Here is a 22,986-nt window from a genome sequence, read left to right on the forward strand (position 1 = left end):
GAAAACTACTGTTACTGTACCCAATAGCAGGAGGTGGCTGTTCTGTAGCCCATGGATGTTTGAAGGAACCAATCCAGGCATGATCCCTCAACTTCTCCTGCTGGGAGACCATACAAAGAAGTGGATAAAGGCATGAGTTGGTGATTGGGGGCATCTTGTTTTGACAGGAAGCCATACCTGCCTTGTCCTTTTTGCAGAGAAGAACCTATGAGGTCAAACAGGCAAGGCAAGGCAAGGCTTCAGAATTTCAGAGAGCCTGAGTGAACAACTGCCACAAGCCAGAGCTGAAATGAGATTTTAAATGCTTCCAGGTTCAGACTCCTCCTCTCAGGGTCTGTCTTGCTGCCTGGAGAGCAGAGCGATTTAAAGGGGCAGTCATTGGGCCTGGAGTCTTGGGCTCCTTATTATGTCCCTCCTAGCCCACTGCAGATGCTGGTGTGCAGGTCTGAAGAAGCACAAGGTACAATGAGTGCTGGCTCTGGGGACTCTAGGTTTGGAGTGTCTGGCTCTGGGGTTTCCAAGATGGCAGGCCGCCCAGGCTCCAGCCTGGTGTTGGGACTAGGACTGTCTCTTCCAGCCCAGCTGCTTCCCCCTGCTCAGGGTAGGGGTGATGACAATATATCTTAATTGGGGCCAGTGGTGGGTTTCTTATGTGTAAGAAAAGACTCCTCCCAATTTAAATTCTGTTCCATGCCCTTCAACAAATCTTTGTATTACATCAACCCCCCCCCACCCCCCGAAAAATGTATACAAACTCCTTTAAGGCTGAATTAACTTGTGTTTTAATGATTTGAATTTGAATTTAAGATTTGAATTAAATTAGTTAATATATTCATTCACAAAATACTTCCCTCTATGCAGCAGTTATCATTCAGTCTTAAACATGACAGGATTATCAAAACAAACAAAACAATATGAACAAAATGTTGTCATCTCTTTATGAACCATGATGGTAAACAAACACATGTACAGATTGATGTTGACATCTGCTTTTATGCTGAAGCAAAAATGAGACTGCAAACCTTTTTTTGGAAACACTGTGACAACCATGGAATCTTTTACAAGGCTTTCACAGAATGAGTCAAAAGGGAGACTGTATGTAGAATGGCACATAGCGCCATCTTGTGGATTATGTTGTTTAATTTATGGCTGGCTGTGGAGAGATATGGAAGTACTTGGTGCACAAAAATATATTCTGATCTGATCTGATTCAGGCTGATTTAAAAAGAGTATTCTATTAAAGTGTGATCCCCAACTCCTCCCTGCTGCTTTGCTACTGTTCCACAGAGTTGCTGGATGTACCTTTAATTGCTGCGTTTCAGCAAGTACAGCTTTTCTCATTCATGTGTGACGAGACACACCTGCCAAAATTCCACTCCATTAAAGACATGGAGTCCTGCTCTCCTTTGTGTCTGGTCACTCTACAACAGGGCTGCTCAACTTCAGCCCTCCTGCAGATGTTGGCCTACAATTCCCACAATCCCTGGCTATTGGCTGGGGATTATGGGAGCTGTAGTTCAAAAACAGCTGGGAGGCCCTATGTTGAGCAGGGCTGCCCTACAAGAATGCTTTTCAGAATTGTTTTTCAGCTTGTTCATACGTACTGTGTTAAAGGCCATGCTCTCAATTCACAGGAATGGAAGGGAGGCCCAACATACTCAGCCAGTTCCACATGTGAACTGAATATGCACCCTAGAACATGGCCCATGCAACGTGCAGAGGTTCTGTGGTACGCGAGGAAACTGTTTCACCCAAGCTGGTGTAGCATAGTGGTTAAGAATATGAATTGCGAGTCAGGGAGTCTTCAGTTCAAATCCCACCTTTCTAATTAGGTGTCTTTAGACAAGCCACTCTCGCATATGGTTGTTGTATTTTAACTTTTGTTAGATTTCATAAACTACCTTGGGATAAATTTTATTTAAAATGATAGAGAAATTTAGCAATAAATAAGTATGTAATCTGGGGATAATATTGACCCATTTTACAGTATCATTGCATGGATAACTGAGGTGTATGTGAGAATGGAAGTAAGAGAGGTGCTTTCAGCAATCAAATGCATTACGTGAATGTGTTATTTTATACAATGAGGTGCTTCACACGATTGCTGTGAAGTGCCTCAATGAGGTCTGAGGGGAGAGCGGGCTTAGCCCGCCCTCCCCGCAGATAACTGGTGGTGGAGCCCTGGGCATCTGGATCGGCCGCCCACATGACTGCCGACTCCATCACGGAGCCAGTGGAGGCTGAGGAGATTGAGGGGGCCACGAGCCCCCCCGGAAGTCCCAAGATGCCCCATGCAAGTGCACAAGGCATCCTGGAGAGACGCTTGCAGCCTCTTGGCTGTGGGTCTACTCGTGAGTTGCCGCACACCGCGGTGACACATGAGCAAAGAAATGAGGTTAATGGAGCGCTTGCTCCGTTGACCTCATTTAGGGGGAGAGCATTTTAGATAGGCACAAGCTCGGTGGTTCCCATAAGCACTGGAAAGCGGGCTAAGCTCTTAGCCCTCTTTCCAGTGCTTGTGGGAATAGCCACAATAAATAAGAGTTACTGAGTTTCTGTAGAGAAGTTAGAAACCTCTTGGAAAATTGACATAAAATACTTCTTCACAACAAAAGAAGATGAAGCTGGAGCTTAGTGGTAGAACATCTGCTTTGCTTGCAGAAGGTCCAAGGTTCAATCTCTGGCTGAAAGACTCCAGTCTGAAATCCTAGAGAGCCACTTCCAGACAGTGTAGCCAATACTGATCTAGATGGATAAATGATTTGACTCAATTAGGGATGTGCACAAATTGAAAATCTCAATTTGAAGCAGTGGCCAGTGGGCCACCGGGGGATGGTGGGTCAGGTTGCTGCCTCCTCCCTTGGCTCTGCAAATTGGCTCTGAAAATCAAAGGTAATTTTCTAGATTTGGATTGATTCTATTCAAATCGGGCTCATTCAATTCGACTTCGAATGGGTGATTCAATCCAAATCACTTCAATCAGTCAAATTAGAGTCAAATTGATTTGAATCTGAATCAATTCACACATTCCTAGACTCAGTATAAGCAAGGCAGCTTTCTGTGTAAATGTAAATATGCCTTGAAACAGTCTCTTTACATTTTGTTTTCTAAAAATGTCATTTTTTTCTTTCCCAGACTATAGAACGACACAACACTCTCAAGTTTAGTTTCTCAAAGTTTACAGATACTTTCCTGAGACTCCCATTACTAACTGTGAAATCTGGTGGATGTTAGCCTTTAATTCCCACTGAATAAAAATGCAGGCTGAAAAAATAAATATGATTATCTTTTAATAGGAATGAAGTGTCACTAAGTGCTGACATACATACAATGACTGAGTGATTCTCCCATGCCAAATCTTTTCACATGTAGAAAACTGGCACACCAGGGGAAGAAAACTAAGCTAGAGCTATTCTCCTTGATATGCTGATATTGTAGGTGCAGGGAGCTTTTTGTAAGTGGAGGACATTCAAACATGCACCCCTCCATGTACATCTGCATTCTAAAGTGATTTCATCCTAGGCGGGTCACACCACAGAATTCTTCTGAATGAGTAGATTGGTTCATCTAATACAGGGTTGCTCAACTTCAGCCTTCCTGCTGAAGCCTACAACTCCCATAAGCCTTGCCTATTAGCCACTGTGGCTGGGAATTATGGAAATTGTAGTCCAAAAACAGCTGGAGGGCCAAAGTTGAGCAGCCCTGATCTAATTGTTAGTAGGATGTGCCCTTGGTTTTTTAAATGGCACATAAGTTGCTCCAGAGCCTTATGGTTCAAAAGCTGTGATCCATGTGGAACTAAGTCTTTGTACTTACTGCTAAAGCTTTCCACAGGCTCACCCTAGTCTGTTTCTCAAAATAGTAACTTTCCCTTCTCTTTACAGAGGTGCTTCCAGCTAATGCAGGCTGAACTAAGAGGCACCTTTGAAAGTGGTGATTCTCTTATATTTAACCAAGAACTGGTCCTATTTGCCCCTAGCACAGCTTCCTACCAAATGCTGGTTTCTACTTCATGTTTCTTTTTTTTTTAAGATGGTTTCCCATCCACAAAGGCTCATAACCTTATTTGTAATTTAGTTTTTCTGTGTAAATCACTTTGAGAACTTTTGTTGATAAGCAGTGTAGTAGTAGTAGACTGTGCTGGACAAGATGGATCAATGGCCTGACTCTGTATCAGGCAGCTTAGTAGCTGCCTGATATAGAGTTGCTTCATATGTTCAGTTGATGACTTGCACATGCAAACCCCCTGCTAACTTGGCAAAGAGGCACCTTTTAACGTGGTGATTCTCTATATTTAGCAGGGGGAAAGTAACTGGCTCTATCCACCCCCAGCACAGTACCTCCAGTGACTGTTGCTGGTGTCTATCTTATGTTTCTTTTTAGATTGTGAGCCTTTGGGGATCCATCTTATTCATTTATTATTTCTCTGTGTAAACCGCCCTGAGCCATTTTTGGAAGGGTGGTATAGACAGCTAAAAAATGAATGAATGAATGAATGAATGAATAAATAAATAAATAAATAAATAAGCCATGACAGATCAATAATCAGAAATTGAACTTTTGCATCACCTGAAGGAAGTCCAAAATATTGTACCTTTCAGTGGAGACAGGGTACATATTCAGCTGAGAGTTGTCAAGTGATGTGCATAGAGTTCTAAGTCAACTTACTGCATCTTCTGGAATCCTCTCCTCTGAAATAGCTTCATTGACCTGACTGAGACTCTGCTTCATTGGTTTTGGAACAGCTTCCATCCAGTAGGTATTTCTTGGAGGGGGGATAATAATAATAATAATAACAAAAAAACAAACATCTGCCACATAATACACCAGATATAACTGTAGTCGAGAAGAAAGAAAAACAAGTGAAAATAATTGACATAGCAATACCAGGGGATAGCAAAATAGAAGAAAAATAAATAGAAAAAAATCACAAAATACAAAGATCTACAAATTGAAATTGAAAGGCTGTGGCAGAAAAAGACCAAAATAATCCCAGTGGTAATTGGCATCCTGGGTGCAGTTCCAAAAGACCTTGAAGAGCACCTCAACACCATAGGGGCCACAGAAATCACCATCAGCCAATTACAAAAAGCAACTTTACTGGGAACAGCCCATATTCTGTGATGATATCTATAATAACAGCAACAAAATTGACAATACAATTCAGCCATCCCAGGTCCTTGGGAAGGACTTGATGTCTGGATAAAACAAACCAGTCAATAACACCTGTCTGACTGTGTAAACAATAATAATATGTAATAATAATATGCAGCATGGGAAACCAAAGTGCTTCTATGCATCTCTACCTGACACAGAAATGCTGCGTGAGTTTGGGGCAATGCAAGAGGCATTTAAATATAATGTATACCTCCTGTGGTCATTTCATCCACAGTCTGAGGTTCTCTCCCATCACTTCCAGTATTTCCCCTCCTTTCTCTAATAGCTATTTCCTGACTATCATTTAAAGGCCTGGGAATCTTCCTTCAGTTTTCTTGATTGGCAGATGGCATGTAAACAACATTGTAATGTGGTTATTGAGAGTAGTCTGTATAAAGCTACAATATGGGGGAAAGCCCATGACTGATTAAAAGTACTAGTCTTCTTTAAATGTTTCCAGTTAATACCATCATCTGGGACTAGATCCACTTAGTGTGTCTAAATACTAATTCTTAACAGTACAGTTGATCAGTTATTTCTTCTGATAAAAAGTACTCTTTGCTGCAGTAGTTATTCATGCTATTTAATTTCTGTCCAGACATGCATGATATGAAATGCAGGGACCTATTATTTTAGTAGGGAGAGGGGCAGAAATGAGATACAAGCAATTGGGGGGGGGCATCCTACATCTCTTATTGCAAGGATTCCCAATCTTGGATCCCCAGATGTTGTTGGACTGACCCAGCCACAATGGCCTTTGTCAACATCTGAGGACCCAAAGCTAGGAACCTCTGTTTTATGGCATTGACACTCAGGGTTGAACTAGATGCAATGAGGGCAGCCATGTCTTTTTTAATCATATGTCTGCTTCATACACTCACAAAGCAGTGGTGGTGGGGAGATTTACTTTTAAACATCCAAAGGGGAACAGGTGTGCAGATGAGAGGAGCCGAACACTTCCCCTTTCCTGATTAGCCAACCCACACCTTTCAGTCTTAACTTACTTCTGATACTGAAGAAAGGTTGTGATGGAAGTGCCTACAGGGACAGAACATGAGATGATGCAGTGAGATGTGTGTATGCGGGTGGGTGGGGGGAGTTCAGGTCCTTTCCATGTTAAAACAATGTGCACACATCCCACCTGGATTCATTTATTACTCTGTGAAAATGCTGTGCCAAAATGACACCTCTCTAAATTAGTCATACTTTGCAGAAAAAGGTACTTAGTGTTAGCACTGGTAGAGGCCAGTGTTGCCCATGGTCAGGAGACATTTAATTAAGAAAGACACAAACCTTGACAATGCCCCCATATCATGCACAAAAGATGATCCCTTTACAGTTGGACAGGGGCTGGCATCCTGACAGAAATTAAAACATGTCTAGCTTGTCCTTTTAATTTCAATGGAACTTCCTCAAGTAAATTTAGTCAGGATGTCAGCCAGTGTTTGCAACCATGCTTTAAAAAAAAGAAGCAGCAGCAGCTGTTTCTTGCATGCACCTCTGTACACTAGCAGACACAAGTAGCTGCACTAACACTTTTTACATGCACAAGCCTGTGTTCTCCTTGCTTTCTCTTTTGAAAACCATCAGATGCTAAACCATAGTTGTTCATTTCATTCATATACAAATCAACACTTGCCTTGGAAATGCAGGACCCCTTACCACTTCTGCTTGCTTGACTGGAGACTGCCTCTGAAGTGCTGCAAAACTGCAGTGTCAAGATCATGCAGTAGGTTTTGTTGCAATCTCGGTGCAGAGTGGGTAGTAGTGGGGGTGAGGTTTGCTGCATTCAGAAAATGCAGCACATGAAGCTGGTTTCTATAGTCTTGTCTTACGATTCCTTTTCTCCTCCCTTTCTTGTATTTCAGGTGATAAAAGTAAAGCACAGAGCATCCAGCAAACACTTTACAAATGAGTGAGAGTGAAGGAGAAAACAAGCCTAAGAGCCTACAGATCAGAGCTGGTAGTGGTGAAATGCAGTACTGGAGACACTATGCAGACTACTCATCAAGTACACAAGCCTTGAGGCTGAAATGTTATAGGAACTTACAGCTATCCCTTCATCTCCATAAGGCTGTTGTCTAGTGCATGCACTTAAAAAAAAATGTTTAGACTTGATTGCTCTTAAGATTCAAGGCTGGTTACAAAAGTTAGATGAATAGACAATTCTGTTAAAAAAATAGAAAGTGGCACTATAATTAAAAACAAAGGAAGTTTACAAAAGTCCATAGAACAAAGTCAGCCTCAAATAACAGCAATTTATTATAAAGGTTTGGTCAATAATTTTCTGGTAAAGCTTGATGGTGCAGGAAGTCTTTTACTAAAACTCATATAAGATTCTAGGCAATGTGTAACAACATCATTGTGATTAGAGATGCTGCTGGAGTTGGCTGGGCTCTAGACCAGAAACGAGCTTTGTGTATTTGCAATGCTTGCCTACAAAATAGAGGCAGGCATTGCATGCATCCACATTCTTCTCGGACTCCAAATTAAAATCAAAACCAGAGAGGATTTTTTGGCTTATATTTCCACCGACTCCTTATCCCCATTTTCAATACCCAGTACAGTTGTTGTTGCCCTTAGGAAAACTATGTACTGGAGCTGCCCTCCCGGGACACGCACAGTGAGCCAGAGAGAGGAGATAAGATCAGACATCCCTCTGTTTGCAGCTGATACTACCCTTTTTGCTGCTACTGGCAATGTTTGCTTAAAGGGAAGGGAGATGAAGGCATTTAGAGGCTGAATTTGAAGTTTTTGGAAAGCAGCTCAGCTTATTTCCCAGGCAACTCAATGTGAGCTGGAGCTGGCTCATCCATCTCTCCTTGTCATGCTACAGCAGAGAAGACCCTGCTTTGGACAACTGCAGATTGAACTTCCCACAGTTATGAAATCCTCATCAAGACTTCCTGAGCAGATCTTAATCCTTGAAGGAGTTCATCTGAGAGCAAGCGGTCCCTGAGGTTTGGATTGGCCTTCCCCAAAACAACACAACACGAATCTCTAGGACAGTGAAGAACTGTTCGAGGAGTTTGTTCCTCTGACTCTGTTTTCTCTCCATCACTGTGCATATTTATTAACTGTGTGAGTCCAAAAAACTAATATTAATGTCAACAAAGATCCATGAATATTTATCTTCATAGCAACATAAATTCAGCCGTAGTGCATAGCTCTTATACCTATGGGATACCTAAAGTATACAGAGGTATCCCTGTAGTAGTTGTCTTCTCATTTACCTGTTAGTACAGCTAGTGTTTGTTGTATATGTGTAGTCTAAAGCCAGTTTATTAAAGGGGATTAGCTATTAAAGAGCTTCTGTGAAATTAGATAAATTCACTGAAACAATGTTGGTCAAGGCATTTGTATTTCAAAAAGCACAGTAACCAAAAAACCTTAACTGCTAATACTGTTTGGGAAATGTTCCTGTTTTCAAAATGTGTTTCCACCCCCTCCTACAGTTAAATGGTAGTGGGACACTCCCTTAACTCTTAGAAAAGCTAAGAAAAGGAGGAGAAGCCAAGCCATACATACAGCATGTAGCTGTGGGTTTCCCTAGACCAGTGGTAGCCAACCTTTGTCAGCAAAGTAGCCACCGTTCAAGTCCATAGTAGTTCTCATTACAGTATACTGGCCTGTTATCAGTATATCCAGTTCCGATGAAGCTGTAGCAACCACCCAGAGCTTTTTCCCATGGGAAAAGCACTGGGAGGAACTACATTTCTTAGCATCCCTTGCCTGTCTCTCCAGCATCCTCTGTGTGTCTCTCCTGTATCCCCTTTGCTTTCCCCCATCTCCTTGCACATCTTTCCAGCCACGCAAGGCCTCCAGTTCCAATGAAAAGCTCCCTACCCGCAATGGCAGCTATTGCATGTGGAAGCACCTTGCCCTCCCTGCAGCACTGGGTGGTTGCTACAGATTCATTGAAATCAAATGTTTTGATGTACAGGCCTAATATGCACCCCTCTACGCACCTCATTATTTTTGTGGCTTTCCTTCTGGTTATGTGATTTGGGGAACAGGCAGCACTGGAGAAGCAGGCAGGAGTGTACACCTGAATGTACGCTTGATCTGTATTGTATGTCCCAGCTTCCTATGCAACTTTCCAGGTGTGCCATAAACTCTGCCTAGGTGCGCCACTTTTTGTACCCATGTTGTATTTTGGCAACACATGTGTGAGGGCTTTGCTGCAGCTGGCCCTCAGTCATCTGCTGTCACCGAAATAAGTTATTTAGCTGCTAACGGAGCTGCTACCAAAATAAGATCTTTACCCTGCTAACTGAGCAAAGAGACACTTTTTAAAGTGGTGATTCTCTTAAATTGAGCAGTGGGAGAGCAACTGGCCCTATCAAGCCCAGCATCCCTCCTTTGGCTGTTGCTGATATCTGCCTTATGTTTCTTTTAAGATTGTGACTGTGAGCCCCCTTTGGGACAAGAAACCATCTTATTTATGTACCCCCCCCCCGTAAACCACTTTGTGGACTTGATTGAAGAGCGGTATATAAATATCTGAAGTAGTGGTAGCTTGTATGACTGGTTCCACTCCTAGTCAATGAACCCTCTGTCTTTCAAAAACAAAAACAAAACTCAGTATTCTGGTAAATAAAACAGGCAGGTAGGCATGAGGTAGCACTAAAATAATAGACAGAGCTACCAATAAAATAGTATAAGAACAAGAACAAGTTTACTAGAATAAAAGGTTGCAAAAATCCAAACACATAGAACAAATAATGAAAAGTTCAGTTGGCAAGAACACAGAGTACAAAATACAAAACAAACAAGCTTGCTAGCAGGTTCTAGTAGGGCCAGTTCCTTCATTGCTTCCTTCCCTAGCAGTTTCAGCCCTCAGACTGTTGTTTTTCCAGCCTTCTGGCTCACACAACACTCAGCAGTCTCGCTCACTCACACGCTCTCTCTCTCTCTCTCTCACACACACACATACACCCCTCTTCTGCCACAGCCCTCCTCCTCTTGGTTGTTCAACCCTCCCTTTTTTCTAGTTCCAAAGGATAACCAACTCTTCCTTCAGGCAGCCAGAACCTTCTGTCTCCACCTGGAGACAACCAATCATAACATTTTGTAACTTTCCCTCCAAAACTCTGCAGCAGACCACCTTTACTTCAGACTTGGCTGTTAGAGGTTGCTACCTTTTAACTCCCACAGAGCCTGGAGGGAGCACAGAGCAAACAGAAGAAAAAACATAAAACATAATGGGAAGGAGTGATTCCTTTACACCTCCCCCCTCTTCTTGTAAAGTGGAACACTCACTTATCCTAATAATAAGAAAATAATAATAATTAATAATATTAATAAACTTTATTTGTTAGCTGCCCCATAACAAGGGATAAGAGTGCAACATTTTACTTGAAGGTTTGGCTTTAATTTCCAGTGCTTTGTCTTGAGAGGGCATCCACAATGATGTTCTCCCTGTCAGGTACATGTTCTGCCTGCATTTGAAATTCTTGCAGTTTCCAATACCATCTCTGCAGTTTTGAATTAGAGCTCCTCATGGTATGGGATCCACTGCAGGGCATGGTGATCTGTCCACAGAGTAAGCTGCAGTCCAAAAATGTAGGGCTTGAATTTGTCCAGAGCCCATATTACTGCCTGCCCTTCTTTTTGGATAGGTTAATAGTTCTTTTCCCAAGGCAGCAACTTTCTACTTAGATAAGCCACAGGATGCTTAAGGTTAACATTGTCCTACAATAAGGCTGCTCCCAAACTGGTGCCAGAAGCATCTGTAGCTATGACACAAGCCTTTTGTAGAAGTCAGGTGCTTTCAGTACAGGAATAGTAATTAAAGAGTCTTTCAGTTTCAATACATTCTGCATTCCAAACAATTTTGTCAGGCGTACATTTTTTTTGTTAGGTCAGACAAAGGACTTGCAATTGTCCCAAGCATCAGCTGTACCCAAAATAGACCTGACCCATTTCTTGGTTTTTGGAGCTTCTCAGTTCTTAATCTCCTCCACCTTATCCCACAAGGGATTTATGTGTCCATTTCCCACCTTCTGTCCCAAATAGATAACTTCAGGCAACCTAAAATGACATTTGCTTAGTTTCACAGTAAGTCCAGCATCATGGATGGTTGATAACACAGACCTCAGATGATTTACATGGCCATCCTCACATTGGCTAAGAATTGCAGTATCATCACAATGTATGCAATGGCATAAGCCCCCAGACCATTTAACGGACTATTTATTAAATTTTGGAAAGAAGCTGAAGAATGTTTCAGACCATAGGGCAAAACATTGAACTCAAAAAGCCCATTAGGTGTTACAAATGTTGTTTTAGTTTCGGCCGCCTCATCCAGTGCCATCTGCCAGAGCCAAGTCTATAGTGAAAATTTTAGCAGCACCTAGGATATCCAGCAAAGTGTCCATCCTAGCAGGGAATGTATCAGGTTTTGTGATGGGAGTTTAACCTTCTGTAATCTACACAGAATCTTATAATCTGTGTATAATCCCAAGCTACCTGGCTTGGGCACTAGAACCACAGGAGATGCCCATGGGCTAAAAGAAGATTTAATTACATGCAGTTTTAACATATCTTCCACCTCTTTTCTATGGTCCCAACACTTTGCCATTAACTCTGTAAGGTGTTAACCTGAAAGATAAGTGATTTTCTGTTTCATTCTTGTGTACAGATAAGGTGGTCCTGCCTGGTTTGTTTTGCCAAATCCCAGGGAACTCACACAATATAGACAATATCCCCCCGCCCCCCCCCCCCGCTCCTGGACTCCCGGTTGGCTAATGCATTCAGACCACTTAATTGTTCCAGGCTACACTCATCTAAACACAGTGCTAGCATATCTAATAACTCACCTTCTTGGATCTCTTCTTTATCCAAACGTGTTCAAATTATACCCAGAACTAGCCCATCTCTGGTGTAATATGGTTTTAACATATATCTATGCACAACTTTCAGCTTTCTTTAGGATTTTCCCAAAGCATAGGCAACCACATCAGTTCTGTCTCTGATGGTATAAGGACCTTCCCAAGCGGCTTGCAGTTTAATTTTATGCAGGGGGAAGACAACCACAACCTGATCCTACACCTCAAACATGCTGGAGCATGCATTTTTATCACACTAAGCTTTCTGTAATGCTTGAGCTCCTATTAGATTTTCTTGGACCACTTTTCTCCATTCTCTGAATTTTAACATGGTCCACCACAGATGTTTTGCACTTAGAAAGTTTCCCTTCCCAGTTTGCTTTAACCATACAATACCTTAAATGGGAAGAAGAATCCTGTGGATTCTTGGGGAACTTTCCTATATGCAAACAAAAAGTGTGCCAGATGGTTATTCCAGTCACTTGGGTGACCACATGTCTTAATCATCACCTTCAGTGTAGCATTGAATCTTTCCACCAGGCCATTACTTTGGGGGTGGTATGCTGTAGCTTTTAAGTGCTTGATGCCATAGCACTTCCAGAGATACTCCATGACCTCTGAAAGGAGGTTTGTAGTGATGTGAATTCGGTTTGTCCCTGGGTCCGCCTTTAGCCATTCAAACAGACTCAGTGGGAATCTCTTTAGAGGCTTTTATTGCACTGCAGTTGCAATAGGTAATCATTAGGCTTACGCTCTTAAACTGATTACAGTTTGGTTACAGGTGCATCTTACATTTATACAAACAATCTGAATGATGCTGACACCCTAGACATAGTATACGTGGCAATAAAATGGTGGACTAAGTATCTAGTACGCATGCGAATGATTCATTGTTCATCTGGTGATTACTCCTTATTTGGTTGAATCCTATTTTCTTAACTGTCAGCAAAGAACAGTGAGAATCTTGTGAGAACCAAGTTTCTTAGATACAATTTAGTGGAGAGAGATAACGACGTTGATCATGAGAGGCCGTGATGTCCCTGAACTGGGCTGGGGTTACTTTAAGTTAGAATGAGGTATTCTGGGCAAACATGGAGTTTCTTTGGTTTTCTAAACACATCAATTCCCCCCTGAAAACTGGATCATCCTGAATCTTCAGGATATATGGGTTTGTAAAGGTACAGCTGTATGTATGGGTCTTACATTATGGCAAGGTTTAAAGATTCTCATAAACATTTGGATTAAAGCTAGAATGCATTATAAGCAGCAACATGTGATTATCAATAAAAGAAAAATACATGCTATAACTAGAATTATCTTCTTTGCCCATAAATCAATAGGCTCCCCATATTAGTTAAATGAAAGTTCTAACTGTTTGTAAATATTAATAATAGCTCTTTCTAACAAGCATTTGTGAGGCATTAAGCACAGATTTCACAGAAATGGTAGGTGCTGAGTGGGCTGTACATATGGCAATAAAACTAAATACATTGAATACAACATCCTAGAGCTACAAACATAATTAGTATAATTCTGATTTGATATAGATAAAAAGTTTTACACATAGCAGCAAGGCGTACATATAAAGATCATACAAGTTATAGCAAGCAACATTGTTTTAACCCATCTTTATCCCAAATAAAGTGTCAATAACAGTCTTGCATTGTGGAACCAGGTGCTTCTGGCGATTAATGGATTATCAGCTTGTGGAAAGCGATAGCAATGACAAGTCATGTACAATCACATTGATTAAATACAGGTGTCTATAAAATTAGCAGCCAAAGCTTGGGCTAGCTTAATGTCTTAGAGCACAAAGGGACCAGTAACTTGGGGATAGGTGCAGACTTGCAGGTAAATGCTCTGGGTGAAACAATGAGATGATTGGCACAATATGTCAGCGAAACAAGTAAGGAAATGACTGGAGCAAGCATGTGAGGTCCATGTCCTTACAGCACAGGAGATAGCAGGGTTTTTAACATAATGATAGAACATAGTCACTACAAGAAAGTAATATAAGAAAGTGGTGTAAATCATCAACTCCCACCCCCCTTAGTGTCCTCTAGAGTCTGTCATGACCAAAAAGGAAGCCATGGAGAGCTTTAGAATAAAAAAACCAAAAACTAAGAGTCCTTGGTAAGAAAAAATATTTTAGTCCTTCAACTGAGAACCAAATGCTCTTGTACAACGTTGCAGGATTTTGGCTACCCTGGATGTTCTCCGATATGTGTTGTTTTGGCTTGTTTGGCTAGTGTCCATAGACAAGCTCGAATGTTCATGTGTTTGGGAGCCTTGACTCCCACCCTTGTGGGCAACCTGAAATAGTGTCTTTGGCAGAATTTGAAATAGTGTCTTTGACAAGGTATCTTACCCAGGTAGGATGGTTCCAGGGCTTTACAGCTTGGGGAGATGCTGTTGCATGTATGACTCCAGAGAAAAGTGGCAGTCTTCAGGCATTTGTTGTCTATCCCTCTCCTATAGCACTTAGGAGCAGGAAGATGAACTTTGCATTAAGCCCTCTTCTTCGAACACAGGACAGGGTAGCAGATGGACATTCTGTCACCATTGGGTTGGATTGGAAATGCAGATAGGGACTGCCCCTCGGGTAGCTGCTGGTTCTGATGGTTAGTTTTCCTGGGTCAGTGTTGATGTCCTCTGGAGACTCCCTTGGGATCATGTTCTGGCGATGGATCCAGGTATTCCTTCGATCTGGGGAGGACCAATCCCTCTTGGAAGGACAATTCAAGGCACTATTGGTTGCAAACCTATTTACTTGAGCGAAAGACAGGCAAGTGAGTTGCCAATTTCCTCCCCCCATGTAGGGACAGTGTACTGAGACTAAGTCTCTGGGTGCCAACCATCAGCACAAAAGGAAAAGTCAAGTTTTCAAGGAAAATAATACAAAGGATGGATAAAACCTGAGGCTATTTTCAATTTGGTCTTTTGGCATCCCCCCCCCCCCAATTTATGTTTTTGTTTCCCTGCTTGCTCTGGGCCCCTCTTCTCCCGAAGACCAGAACAGGGGATGATGTCCTCATTTAGGGCTTGGTGGTTTGTATTGTAGGCTGGTTTCTGATCACGAGAACAAAATGGCAATCCTGGGCAAAAGCAAAGCAATAAAGTCAAAAAGAAAAAGGCATTCACATTTTTCACCCCCCTTGTGAGTTTGGGGTTTTGAGGAGGCATTAAAGCCTTTCAGGTCAAGAGGCTGCAACATAAAACTTCAGCGCTTGAATTGGGTGTAACGGCTAACAAAGTCCAGTTTCCATGTGGCATCTCATGTCTTCCTCCTTACAACAACCCTGTGAGGTAGGCAAAATCATTTGAGTGGCAGGCTCTGTGTCACCCAGCAAGTGTCATGGCTGAATGAGGGTTTGGACTCGGGTTTCCCCGGTCCTAGTCCAGCACTCTAACCACTGCACCATGTTGGCTGACAATCATACTTACAGGCCTTTGTCAGGGCAATCAATCTCCATCCAGTATAATTGACTTCCTTCTCCATAAAGGGGTGATTTGTCAGTAACATCTGGCTTTGGGATCTTCATCTAGGTCACATGTAGATAGTTGTGGTGTTCCAGCTCTCCATCTTTAGCCTCATAACTTTAGCAAATGACCAATGAGTAAGGGTTTGGGGTTTGACATCTTTGTAGGGTAACAATATCTTCTGGAAAAAACCTATATAAGAAAGAAACAGTCCATGCCCCCAGGCAAAATACTATACCTTGTTGAAATAGGATTGAGACTTCTGGACGAGGCCTAATGTCTCATGAAGCAAATTAAAGTGTCCCTTTTTACAGGCCTCTTTAGTAAAAGGTGTTATCAGAAAAATTGTCCATAATCTTGCAGAGGGGTGAAACCTGTGATGATAAAGTCAAGTCTCTCATCAGGAGCTGTGAAAACAGGGTATGGGTTTCACAGTAACACACAAAGCTTGATCCTTTTAAACTGGGAAGTCTTCTAGGTAAAATGCAAATCGGTACTTTAGAACTCCCTTCCACTTGCAGGAGTGGCAAAACAAAATTCCTTTCATCAAGTCGCATGTCTGGGATCTGGAATTTTAAGATTCAGCTACTGTGAAGGCAAAGCAGGGCTAGTGGATGAGTCAAATTTAAAATTTAAACCGTAGACCATTTGATTATTAGCTCTCAGTTTACATCAAATCAGTTATCAGAAATATTGCATAGATTATAAAAAAACATGACAGTAATACAATTAGACTAATTTATCTTAAAATCCATTTTTCCTTCTCACCCACAATTAACTGGCTGGAACACAAACTGCTTTACAGAGAACCTCCTTCCCCCTCCCATCTGGAAATGGGCAGAGTTATCATTGTTCACCAGAGATCAGCTTTCAGTTGTGAGAAAGAATTTGGAAGGGAAACTTCCGGTTTAGAGAAAGGTTTTGAGCTCACAGAAAATAGGTTAGATAGACCATGTCAAGGAAATCAGTAAATATAACATATAAAGGCTTATGACACTCAGTAGTGGCAGAAATATCACGATCAACTTGATATAAGAATGAATGAAATAGAGCTTGCTCTCATGCCTAATGCATTTAGCCAACCATAAGCAGCACTTTTGCAGAGGTGGGAAAATTCAGCCCTCCAGTTGGCCAGCTGGGACTGTTGCTCCCCCTGTTGCTCCCCCTGTTGCTCAGGCCATGACCGATTTTATGTTCAATTAATATAATAACTGCTAATTTTGGAATTCAATGTCAGAGCAAGTTTGGTCTGGAACAGTTTACAGAAAAAGAGACATGTCACTAGAATAAATACATTCACAAATACAACAGAAACCTCATTTTCACAGAGATGAGTTATAAGATTGATGTGGGGTTGAATTCCTACACAGAACAAAAGCTTTGGGCTCCCGCTCAGAAACCTGCACACACACACACACACACACACACACACACACACACACACACACACACAGGCTTGTCTTGTGTATTTCAAAGAACAAAGGACTAAACAAAAGAAATTTCATGAGTCACAAAGAATTTTATAACATTTTCAATATGTTAGCCATAAACTCAGTTAAGAAAGTAGCTTAAACAGAACAAACTTATCACAGTCATCCATAAAACAATCTGTAATTCCATATTACCTTTCCACATCACAACTTACAGGTGCTTTTCAATCAATTTTTTTTTTTTGGATAACAACTTCCAACCAAAATCCTTTCACGTCTCCTTCTAGTCTTTTCTCTGCAATTCCCTGCACAGAACTTCAACATATGCATTCCTTCAAACTCCATTTTCTTTCCTCTTTTCCAACTGGAAGCAGTTGAAGAGAGAGAGAAAAAGAAAAAGAGAACAAAAGCATTCTTTTGTTCGGAGAAACCTTTTGCAGCAAGAACAGTGTTATCTTTTGGCTTGGTTAAAACGGGACAGCAGCAGCAAGAATTTAGACTGTTTGCAACACAAGAGCAGCTAGCAGCTGTTTGAGCTTAGAAACAGAACACAGAGACAACATGATTTTCGCAAAAGACAATCATTCTTTCTTCTTTAATACTTTCTTCAGACCCCTGTTCTCCATAGCATGTTGGAAAGGAGAAGCTGCTTGGAGCATGATGGTAAAACATATGGTGGGGGTTTCTTTGGTGGGCCTGCGCATATTGGTGTTATTAAAATTTACCGGTATGTGTATAGAATAAAAGCAATTGCAAAAGGATGTTACTGAGCTCATGATATTGCCAAACTTCCATACAGAGGCGTTTTTAAAACTTTCATTCTGAGGGCACCTCCGCCTCCCATGAGAATCATCAAATTTTTCAACACGCATTCTAAAGGTGTACATGAAGTCTGTTCAGATTTTGTGTACTTGCTATTTCTACTTCCCATAGCCCCCCCTTTTCGTCCTTGCACGGACTTCCTAGTTTGTCCCTTCACGGACTGCCCCCACATGGGCTGTATTTCGTCCCTGCACGGACTTAAGTTTGCCCCTTCACGGGCTGCCCCTACACGGGCTGTAATTTCCCCTCGCCCCTGCGCGGACTGGGTACTCACCAAAAGAAGTCTCTGGATTTCACTCTCTCACTCACTGTTTGGCACCTAGTTCTCTCCGTTCACACTTTCATTCACTCTTGCCTTGATTCCCAGATGTGGCGTGTTTGTAATGACTGGCACGTCTCGGGCCTAAGAAAATCCTCCACAGACAAAACGCTGTGGGGCGCGCTGGATTTCGTTGTCCCGTGACGGGTCAGACTGTCCACCCAGAAGTCACATCCGACTCTAACGGCACCGAATTGATGTGAATTTGGTTAGTCCCTGGGTCTGCCTTTAGCCAGTCAAACAGACTCAGTGGGAATCTCTTTAGAGGCTTTTATTGCACTGCAGTTGCAATAGGTAATCATTAGGCTTACGCTCTTAAACTGATTACAGTTTGGTTACAGGTGCATCTTACATTTATATAAACAATCTGAATGATGCTGACACCCTAGACATAGTATACGTGGCAATAAAATGGTGGACTAAATATCTAGTACGCATGCGAATGATTCATTGTTCATCTGGTGATTACTCCTTATTTGGTTGAATCCTATTTTCTTAACTGTCAGCAAAGAACAGTGAGACTCTTGTGAGAACCAAGTTTCTTAGATACAATTTAGTGGAGAGAGATAACGACGTTGATCATGAGAGGCAGTGATGTCCCTGAGCTGGGCTGGGGTTACTTTAAGTTAGAATGACGTATTCTGGGCAAACATGGAGTTTCTTTGGTTTTCTAAACACATCAGTAGCTCCATCTGTCAATATTTCAGAAGTGAATCCCAAGCAAAAGAAAACATTAAGCAAAGCCTCTTTGCTGGTCAATGACCGAATAAACTTATAACTATTAAGCAAAGCCTCTGCTACAACAGGAACTTCCACTGAGGTTAAAGCCAGTGCTTCAAGGTACCTGGTTACAAAGTCCACCACAGTCAGTATATACTTCTCTCCTCTCTTAGTCAGTTTGCTGAAAGGACGAACTATGTCTATACCTACCCTGAAAAAGTCTTTACCAATAGCGCATAAAGACTGTAAGGGAGCTTTACTTTTATGCCCAGCCTTGCCCACCCTTTGGCACATTCCACAGGACCTGCAGAATTCAGTCACTTGTTGAGGCTATTCACACAAGCGTGCAAAAACAGGCTAAGGGAACCCACCCTGGTTTTGCATGCTCGTGCAAACTGCCAGGATTGGGTCCGATCCCAGTGGCTACACTTGCTTGAAGTGACTACACTTGCTTGAAACACTCAGTTGGTTGCACCTCCTCCAGGATTTCATTATGAACCTCTTCCCCCGACACATTTGGCAATTCCTCTTGTTCTTGTTGCACCTCAGTTTGGCACCTAGTTTGAAGCTTGCTCTCCTCTTTTACTGGCAAGTCAGAGACAATTTGGACATGACAGTTAGCATTTACACTCTCATCTGTCTCTCCTGGTTCAGCATCTTTAGGAGGAACTTGGGTTTCTTGTTGCTCCTCCACTCTCCTCCAGCTATGTGTTACCATACATATTTCAGCCTTAGGCCAGAGCTGGATTAACATAGTAGCAAATGTAGCATTTGCTAGGGGCCCTGCATTTTCTAGGGCCCCGCACACCTGGCTTGAACGTCTGCCCCTTCTTTCTGCTCTCTATTTGGTGCTCTCTGCTGACTCTCCTCATGGCCTGCTGCTGCCCATTCTGATCTCCAGCATCGCTCGCCTTGCTCTAGGGCATTTAAGCAAGGTCTTCCTGGCACCATGGTGCTGATTGGGTTATCTATTATGTTAAGCAGCACGGGAGGTAGTAGTAAGAACAACAATAGGAACAGATAGCTTGCAAAGGGGTCTCAAAGATAACTTAATCGCCAGGGAGTTGGTCCTTATTTGTTTAAACTGTAAAAGTTTTTAAAAACATACACAGAGAGAGTAAAAGAAATAAAAGCAGTTTAGATTAAAAAACAACTAACTATTAATGCCGGGCGGAAGAAAGGAAGCTAAAGAAGATGCTAGTTGAATGTTGCCAGCGTTTTCTGACTGACTGGGAGAGGGTAAAGATAAACAATGAGAATGTGTACCTTTAAGAGGAAAAAGAAAGCCGGAAGTAATTCAGATGCACGGCAAGAGGAGTCTCAAAGTTTAGTGGATCAATTGAGGGGAGCTTGGAGGGAGATTATATTATGGTCTTGTTGGGTAAGGTCACTTATATCCTCCTTTAGTTCTAGTGCTGTTGGGAGGGAATTTGTGATCATTGCTTTTCAAGGAACTGCCAAATTTAAGGTGAGCTCCTTTCCTCTCCTCTAGAACTGCAATAACTACTGCTGCGTTGCCAACTTCATTAGCTTTACATTGGGATGCCCGTTGAAATTGTCCAAAGATAAACGGAGGCTGCAAACCTAAACACGCTTACTAGAGAGTAAGGCTCATTGAGTTCAGTGGGACTTACTTCTGAGTAAACATGCTTAGGGTTGCACTGAATGATTTGTGCATTTCCTCCTTTTAATATTAAGCATGTTAGTGTAATTTAGATTGAAAGAGGCTGTGCCTCCTGCCAAAAGATTGTCTTTTGGATACTTCTGTTTTTATGGAAGTTGCTAATGCACCTCATCATAATCACATTCATTTGCAATGTAGCAACCATTTTAAATATACATCTGCTTTCCTGTCAGGCTTGCACAAGAGGTTAAACATATATTCTTAATATTGTCAAATGGGCCTTTTAATGTGATGGCTGCTGGGATCCAATATGTTCTGCACACACTGGAATCAAACATCCACTGTTGTGTGCCAAAATTGCTAATAGGTTCAGATTTCTCAAAGTACAGAATTCCTGAGAACCTTTTAATTTAAACATTCAGAATTTTGTTCCGCACCCCCTTTCTCATTGTGAAAATAACTCCAAAGGAGAACCCACGGTCAGGAGTCACAAAAGTGTGTGTGTGTGTGGGGGGGGGCGGTGTTTTGCAAAGTTTGTTGACTGGATGGCTCAGCTGAGTGGAGGCATGGGGCGGTTGGTGGGAGGGGCACTAGGCAAATGAAAAAATTGAATTACTTTACTATGGAAGTAAATAATTTATGTTTCAATATTTATGTGAATTTTTTTAATTTGGGGCCCTTCATAACATATGCTACAGGCCCCACACTAGCTTAATCTGGCCCTGCCTTAGGCCCCAAAACATCTTTTCCCACTATCACAGGAACAAACTGGATGTGTGGTTCAACTAGTCCCAGTTCATACAAGCCTCACCAGTTGCCACCCTCTTCACTCAGTTGATAGGCAAGCAAGAGGTACCTCAAAAGGTTTACTGCCCAGTCTCTGGATTTCCATATACATTCCAGGAAGTATATCATTAGGCAGGACCAAATCAGAACGTATGAGGGACACATTATTTATTTATTCGATTTCTATACTGCCCTTCCAGAAATGACTCAGGGTGGTTTACACAGAGAAATAATAAATAAGATGAACCCTTGTGCCCAAAGGGCTCACAATCTAAAAAGAAACATGAGCTACACACCAGCAAGAGTCACTGGAGGTACTATGCTGGAGGTGGATAGGGCCAGTTACTCTCCCCCTGCTAAATAAAGAGTGCTGGTATCAAGCATTGCAAGGATCATTTTATCTTTCACAAGAAAAGTTTTTCTAAATTTGACTTATTCTCTGTTAGAGATCACAAAACAACAGTAATGCGTTTCTTTTATACTTGTCACCTTCTTGATCATCCCCCCCCCCCGCCAATTTTTGGGAGGTGGTAACTTTTGTGGGTGGCCAATCCGGCCACCCAACTATGAGTGGCTGCTCATCTGTGGGGAGTGTGGGCTAAGCCTGGTCTCTCCGCAGAACCCCATCAGGTGCTTCACACATGTCGTGTGAAGCGCCTCTTTGTCTTTCAAACACAATATGGCTGGTGGCCACACGGGGATGGGCTTTCTTGGTTGCTGCCCCGAGACTGTGGAATGTGCTCCCTACTGAGATACGATCCCCATCTCTGACCATTTTCAGAAAGCATTTGAATACCCACCTCTTCACCCAAGCTTTTTCTGTTCTTTAAAATTTTAAGGTTTTAATTCATGGTTGATTTTTAAATTGTTAAATTGTTTTAAGTTTTTGTATATATTTTAACTTGTTTTATACTATTGTAAACCGCCCAGAGACTAAAGTTTGGGGCAGTGTACAAATGTAATCAATCAATCAATAAATAAATAAATATCAAAACTCAGTAGTGTGGTAAATAAGATGGGCAGGTAGGCATGAGGGGGGAATAAAATAACAGACAGAGCTACCAATAAAATAGTATAAGAACAAGTTTACTAGAATAAATGGTTGCAAAAATCCAAACACACAGAACAAATAATGAAAAGTTCAGTTGGCAAGAGTACAGAGTACAAGATACAAAACGAAAAAGCTTGCTAGCCTTCTCTCTCAAGGCCTAGCAGGTTCAAGTAGGGCCGGCTCCCTCATTGCTACCTTCCCTGGCAGTTCCAGCCCTCAGACTCTACTCTGCTGGTGTTCCAGCCTTCTGGCCCACACAGCACTCAACCACAGCCACACACACTCTCACCTAACTCTTCTGCCACACCACAGTCCTTTCTCTTGGCTGTTCAGCCCTCCCTTTTTTTCTAGTTCCAAAGGGATTCATTAAACAATCAGGGAGTTTCTTCCCTCAGGCAGCCAGAACTAGGGGTGTGCAATTCGGATTTTCAGTGATTCGGTTCGGGACCCGAACCGAATCACCCCTGTTCTGTTTTGTGCCCGAATATGGGCCACCCGAATCACCCTTGATTCGGTTCGGATTTGGATTTAATCCGAATCTGAATCAATTCGGGGGCAAAAGGGCCCAGGGGCAAAATTTTGGGGTGGGATGGTAGTGCCCAATGGGTGGAAGCTACCACCCCAATTTCAGGGGGATTGGGCAAAGGGCTGATTTTTGGGGAATTTTTGAAGTTTTCATGACTTTGGGGCAGATTGGGGCAGAAAGTGGGGCCTGGGGCAGAATAGTGGGGTGGGGTGGGGTGGTAGTGCCTAATGGTTGGAGGCTA

At 42.2% G+C, this 22,986-nt stretch overlaps 1 long non-coding RNA gene across 1 annotated transcript; it reads left to right on the forward strand.

Annotated features, from left to right (window-relative positions):
- The first annotated feature begins 1,444 nt into the window (after positions 1-1,444).
- LOC128326879 (uncharacterized) lies at positions 1,445-17,656 on the forward strand. Its single transcript, XR_008308315.1, has 2 exons — positions 1,445-4,755; positions 7,026-17,656. It is a non-coding gene; the product is annotated as an uncharacterized LOC128326879 (long non-coding RNA).
- Positions 17,657-22,986: the final 5,330 nt, after the last annotated feature.

Source organism: Hemicordylus capensis, chromosome 5 (genome assembly GCF_027244095.1).
Source record: "Hemicordylus capensis ecotype Gifberg chromosome 5, rHemCap1.1.pri, whole genome shotgun sequence".
In the NCBI taxonomy this organism is placed as follows: Eukaryota; Metazoa; Chordata; class Lepidosauria; order Squamata; family Cordylidae; genus Hemicordylus; species Hemicordylus capensis.